Consider the following 6,188-nt stretch of genomic DNA (forward strand, 5'->3'; position numbering starts at 1 on the left):
TCCCCTCCCCTCCCTCCCTCCCTCCCTCCCTCCCTCCCTCCCTCCCTCCTTCCCTCCCTTCCTTCCTTCCTTCCTTCCTTCCTTCCTTCCTTCCTTCCTTCCTTCAACTCACCTTAATTCATAAAGATACATATGGACCAGTGAGACGACTCAGTAGGTAAAGATGCTTTCCTCCAAGGCTGCTGACCCACATTTGATTCCTGGAATCCACAAGGTGGAAGGGAAGAGTTGACTCCTCCAAGTTAGACCCACTTGTAAATACAATAAGTACATGCAAAGATCAAAAGAACTTTTAAAAAGAGGCACAACATACACAACGCCATGTGTATATATGTGTATGTGTATGTATAAATACATACATAGACAGGGAGGGAGGGAGGGAGGGAGGGAGGGAGGGAGGGAGGGAGAGAGAGAGAGAGAGAGAGAGAGAGAGAGAGAGAGAGAGAGAGAGAGAACACACTATTTGAACTAAGCCCAGTCTTTGGCTTGCCCATGAGCTGAACACAGCCACATACATTAATAATCTTGGCAAGAGCTGTGGAATTGCTGTCCAGTGGAAGCCAGCCTGGACTGCAAAATCACGTGCTAAGAAAATAAGCACAGTATGAAGCCATTGCACTGGTTTGTTGGCAAGCTGTTGGTAGCTGAACAGGCAGTAAGTAATTGACAGGAGAAACTAACATTGGTTTCAAATGTCTTCTGGAACATGTGGTTTCCCTAATCACATTGGTACCTAGGCCAGAGGAAGAGAATCCCCTCCCCATTGTTGGGCTCTTTATTGAAGAAGGGATCTCTGTCCTTTGCCCCTTGTGTCTCATTGGCTGGACCTAGTCACATGGCTGCATCTCCCTTCAAGGGGAACAATTGGATTCGCTGCCTCCGGCAGCAGCATTCTTGGACTTAATGTTCAAATTCTCAGTATCAGTGAGTGCCTTCCAGTTCTTTGGGAAGTAGTAATTAGTCATTTGATGGAAATATAAATTGTCCCCATTTTACTTTGTGAAGGAAGACACTGCAAATAATTCAATCAGAAGGATATTATGACAACAAGCGATGACACTTGATCAGGTGGGGGGCGAGTGGTGAGAGAGCAATGGAGTCTGAGGTGATAAGTTCTATCCCACCCGGGACCAGGTTGGCTTGTGGAGATGGCCAAGGGGCAGATGGAGAAACAGGCAAGCATCAGAGCCAACATGGGCAACCATACCAAGGTCGCTTGGTAGGTACAGTCTAAGGAGAACTTGGACCTCAGGCACAATCCTGAGGTTGCAGGATGTCTTCCTAGAGAATGTCAAAGACTGTGCTGTCAACTCTCCAGCAGACAAGTCTCCAGGATCCAGTACACACCGACCCACACAATGGCCCTGCTTTTCAGGCCCCTTTGGTCTCTCTCTGTCTTTGTCTCCTCACCTTGATTAACCAGTTACATTAATTTATTGGTAAACTCTCTGATTTTCCTGTAAGGTCACACCACACGCCACACTCCACCAACCCTCACCCATCATGGGGTGGAGGTGACTGGCCGCTTCCCAGGTGTGTTTTGTGGGACCCTACAAGATGGCATCCTTCAGAACAGAGCACCCATAAATATTAGCTATGGGTGTAACGGCTCCACCTTTATCTCCTTCAGGAGCGGCATACCGTAGTTCTCCTCTGGAAGGTCAGGGTTTCGGGAGAGGTTATTTGTACGTAACTTTTCTTTATTTGAATGAAGCATCTGTGATTGTTGCCTCATGTAGTAACTTCCAAAATACATCTACAAATTCTTTGAAATTGTGACCCCTCCAAACCCTAACACACCCAGAACATTGATATTTATCCAATCTCCACCCCCAGGGACGGTGGAGACAAGAAATGTTGCTTGGGCAACGAGCTAGACAAGAAGAGGAATTCTTCTAGAGAAAAACAGAATTAGCTACACTGTGCCCCCTTCCCACTTGGACGCTGACAGCTTCCTTCAGGCCAGTAATCCACCATGAAGGCCGGTTTCACACTTCAGCTCTGGAACAAGCCCTCCGGGAATTACTCCCAGGATTGAGAATTAGAATTCACCAGGGCAATTTGTCCATTTTACCACATGCCTTTCTGGGCTGCCACCGGCCAGGATTGAAACTGGTCTCAGAGCCTGTGCCTGATCCCAGCGCCCCTGATTGGGGGCGGGGCTTGGCTGACTAGCGGACCTTGCTGTTGGCCCCAGTGTAATTTCTCCGTGGTATCCTTCTTCCAGTTCTTGTCCCTCGCAGATGGAGGCAGGGAGAACCTCCAGCCACACCTACCCACGAGCCTGGGGTTTGTCTGGGGTGACAGCAGCAGCAGGGTAAAACACTGCAAGTATTTTCTCTCAGATTGTGTTTTTCCTCATTTTCATATACACACAAATTCTTCATTAAGAGCCAAGAAGTGGGGGCTGGAAAGATGGCTCAGTGGTTAAGAACACCGGCTCCTCTTCCGGAGGTCCTGAGTTCAATTCCCAGCAACCACATGGTGGCTCACAACCATCTGTAACGGGGTCTGATGCCCTCTTCTGGTGTGTCTGAAGACAATTATGGCGTACTCGTATACATAAAATAAATAAGTAATTTAAAAAAAAGCCAATAAGCTATGAATCCTGGCTTTATGACCTGTGCATCCTGTTGGTTTTTAAAAGTAGTTTTATTAATATTTTGAGAATTTTATATGGTGAATTTTGATCATATTCATTCCCCACTCCACCCTATCATCATTTGTCTTCAATTAAACACCCTTAGAGAATATTGACTCTCCCTCCCCAGAAGCCATCAACCACCCATATTCCTCAGTTAGGGGTGGGAGGCTCGTGAACCCCTTCCCACTCCATGCTAGAATAGCTCCCTTGAGCTTATATAGGTCATGTGCAGACAGCCCCAGCTGCTGGGAGGTCATGTCCTGTCATGTTCAGAGGACCACCGTTTAGCTCTCCTCCATCTTTGGCTCTTAGGTCCCTGGGCCTTGTGGGAAGGGGTGTGGTTCAGGTGTCCCATTTGGGGCTGAGAACTTCTCAGGGCCTTATTCTTGGTAACTTGAGCAGTTGTGAGTTTCCCTATCTTCTGCTCAGTTCTCCGATGAGGATGAGGTGTAAGAACTGCGCTAATCTATGTGACAAGAGATACAAAGTTAGAGGACAGTTTGATACTATGTCCGTTTAGCAAAATTATACTAGTAGGGTCACTCTCCAGGGCCTGTGAATTCCCCAACCATGGGTTCTCGGCCACATTTGCAGTGTTGGGCATGGGTTTACTTATGCTTCTATTTCAGAAACGCTTCCATGCTAGCTAGCCCCCTGCCCCCATCCCCAAGAGCTAGGTGTGGCACTGAGACCTGCAATTCCAGACCCTGAGAGGTGAAGACAAAATGATCAATGTATCAGGAGTTCATCCTCTGCTACATAGCAAACCCAAGGCTAGCCTGGGCTATGTAAGACCCTGCCTCAAAAGCACACACAAAAGAAGTGCTTCCCTGCCACGCTATGCTGTGGTATTCATGGTATCCTCTGTGTTCTCTTGTGGGGAGGCTAAGGCAGATGGAGACACAGTAGCCAGATGCTCTTCCTGCAGTAGGATAGGCACCCTTGTTGGCAGTGCTGGGGGCTCTGGACACTTAGGGAAGGGCATTCATTGGCTTAGGCTCGGGAGGGTAGAGAGGCTTCCCCAGCGGAGTGATGTGTCAGCTGAACGTGACACAGGATCACAAAGGAAACGTCTGCGGGGCAAGAAAGCCCAGGTATGTGTCGTGGGCAGGTCCACCGTTAGACGTAAAAGGGCTCTCTCCACAGTACACGTCCACACAGATAAGCCTGCCTTCAGTACTTTCTGAACTGTGGCTCTGTAGTTAGAGACCTAAGTGTGTGGGGAAAGTTCCCTTTTCTCTGTCAGAACACATGTGGAAGGTAAGCAGCTCCCGCCTTCCACCCACACTGGTCTTGGAATCAAACTTAGGTTTTAGTCAAAACTTCTGATTATTTCCTTAGCATGTACTTTTAGCATTACTGGACTGAAAGACATAAATGTTTTGAAGGCTGGTCATATTGGCATATTATTTTTTCAGAACTATCATATAGTTCACATTGCTGCTTCTCGGCATCAAGTTGCATTGTTATAGGAGGTGTAAAAATGACATCACAACGATGTTTTACTCTCTTGATTTCTCCATTTTGTTTTATTTCGAGGTAGGGTCTGATGTAGCCCAGGCTGTCCTCAAACTGGCTGCATAGCTGAGGATGAGCCCCTCACTCTCCTGTCTCCATCTCTCAAGTGTTCGGATTACAGCCATATCCCACCATCCTTAGCTCACGTCTTTATTAAAGTAGGCTGTTCATGCAGTCCCTCCTCTTCTTACTCTCTTTCTTCTCCTGACATAGTCACATGTATACCAGACTAGGCGTAAACACACTGTGTTGCCTAGACATCCCCCAAATTCTCGATCTTCCTGCCTCAGCCTCCAATTCCCAATCCCAGAAGCTGGTATCACAGTTTCATGCTACAATGCCTGGCTTGGAAAAAAAATCTTTGGAATAAAAAAAAAATCCCATATAAACTAAGACCAAAGTATTGAGTGGTTAGCCTACAAGTGTCTACCTCCCTGAGACTCCTAGTACTTGGGAAAGGAGCCAAGGGTCAAGGCACTGGCTAACTGATTCACCTTTCAGGAGACTGCTGGTGGTGCCGAGACCCTGAGCACAGCGGAGGCAGGGGCTTAACTGCATCCAAGGTGACCGCTTGGGTGTTACAGGACTATTGATGGTGTTTACTGAATATCCCAATAGCCTGATTACACATTTTACTTTATTTTTTTTTTAAAGCATGATCTCACGCATCTCAGGTTGGCCTAGAACATGTATTGACTTTGAACTTCTGACCCCCTCCCCCGCCTCTACCTCCTGAGTGCTGGGAGTGTGTCACTCTGCAGTTTACATAAAGCTTCACGAGTGGTCAGCCAGCATTCTGCTGATTAACTACATACATCCCCAGCCCAGGTCATGTTCTTGGTCTATTAAAAATGCTTTATTCCAGGTGTGTGGCAGATGTTTGTAATTCCACGTCTCAGCAGTTTGAGGCAGGAGGGTGATAATTTGAGACCAGCCTGGCTACTGGGCTACATCACAATAGCCCCCCCCTCACAGATATGGTTATTACTACGATGATGAAACACAATGACTAGAAACAACTTGGGGAGGAAACTGCTTATTTTGCAAACATGTCCACATCACTGCCCATCATTACTGAAGGAAGTCACGACAGGAACTCAAGCAAGGAAGGAACCTGGAGGCAGGAATCGATGCAGAAGCCATGGAAGGGTGTTGTCTACTGGCTTGCTCAACGTAGTTTACTCATCCTGCTTTCTTATAGAACCCAGGACAATCAGCCCAGGAATGGCCCCACCCACAACAGGCTGAGCTCTCCCCCATCAGGCACTAATTAAGAATTTTTTTTTTTTTTTTTTGGTTTTTCGAGACAGGGTTTCTCTGTGTAGCCCTGGCTGTCCTGGAACTCACTCTGTAGACCAGGCTGGCCTCGAACTCAGAAATCTGCCTGCCTCTGCCTCCCAAGTGCTGGGATTAAAGGTGTGAGCCACCACTGCCCAGCCTACAGCAGGATCTTACGGAGGCATTTTTTAAATTGAGGTCTGTCCTTTCAGATGACTTGTGCCAATTTGACAAAAAACCTAAATAGCCTATACCTCAAAAAGAAGTATTTTAAATTGTACATGTAATGATTTTAAAATAAAAAATGAGCATATAAAAAAGAAAAAAGGAAAATAAACACTCACAATCCTACATTGAAAACACACACACACACACACACACACACACACATATTGAGACATGGTTTCCTCTGTGTAGCCCTGGATGTTCTGGAACTCACTCTGTAGACCAGGCTAGCCTGGAACTCACAGAGATCTGCCTGCCTCTGCCTCTCAAGCACTAAGATTAAAGGCGTGCGCCACTACTGCTGGCTACATTTGAACCTTTCAACCAATAATGCAGTATAAAAATAATTTCAAGTTAAAACAGTCAAACAGTTTTTAGTGTTGTGTTGTTCCATGGGAACAGATCAGATTTCATCCCATTTGGGGGTTTATTTGAATATTACTTTGATATTATAAATATGCATCATGTAGTAAATCTCAGTAAGTACCCCGATTCATTCATTCCTAAGGTTGCACTCCAGAAA

The sequence above is a fragment of the Grammomys surdaster genome, unplaced genomic scaffold (assembly GCF_004785775.1).
Source record: "Grammomys surdaster isolate TR1022 unplaced genomic scaffold, NIH_TR_1.0 130, whole genome shotgun sequence".
Lineage (NCBI taxonomy): Eukaryota > Metazoa > Chordata > Mammalia > Rodentia > Muridae > Grammomys > Grammomys surdaster.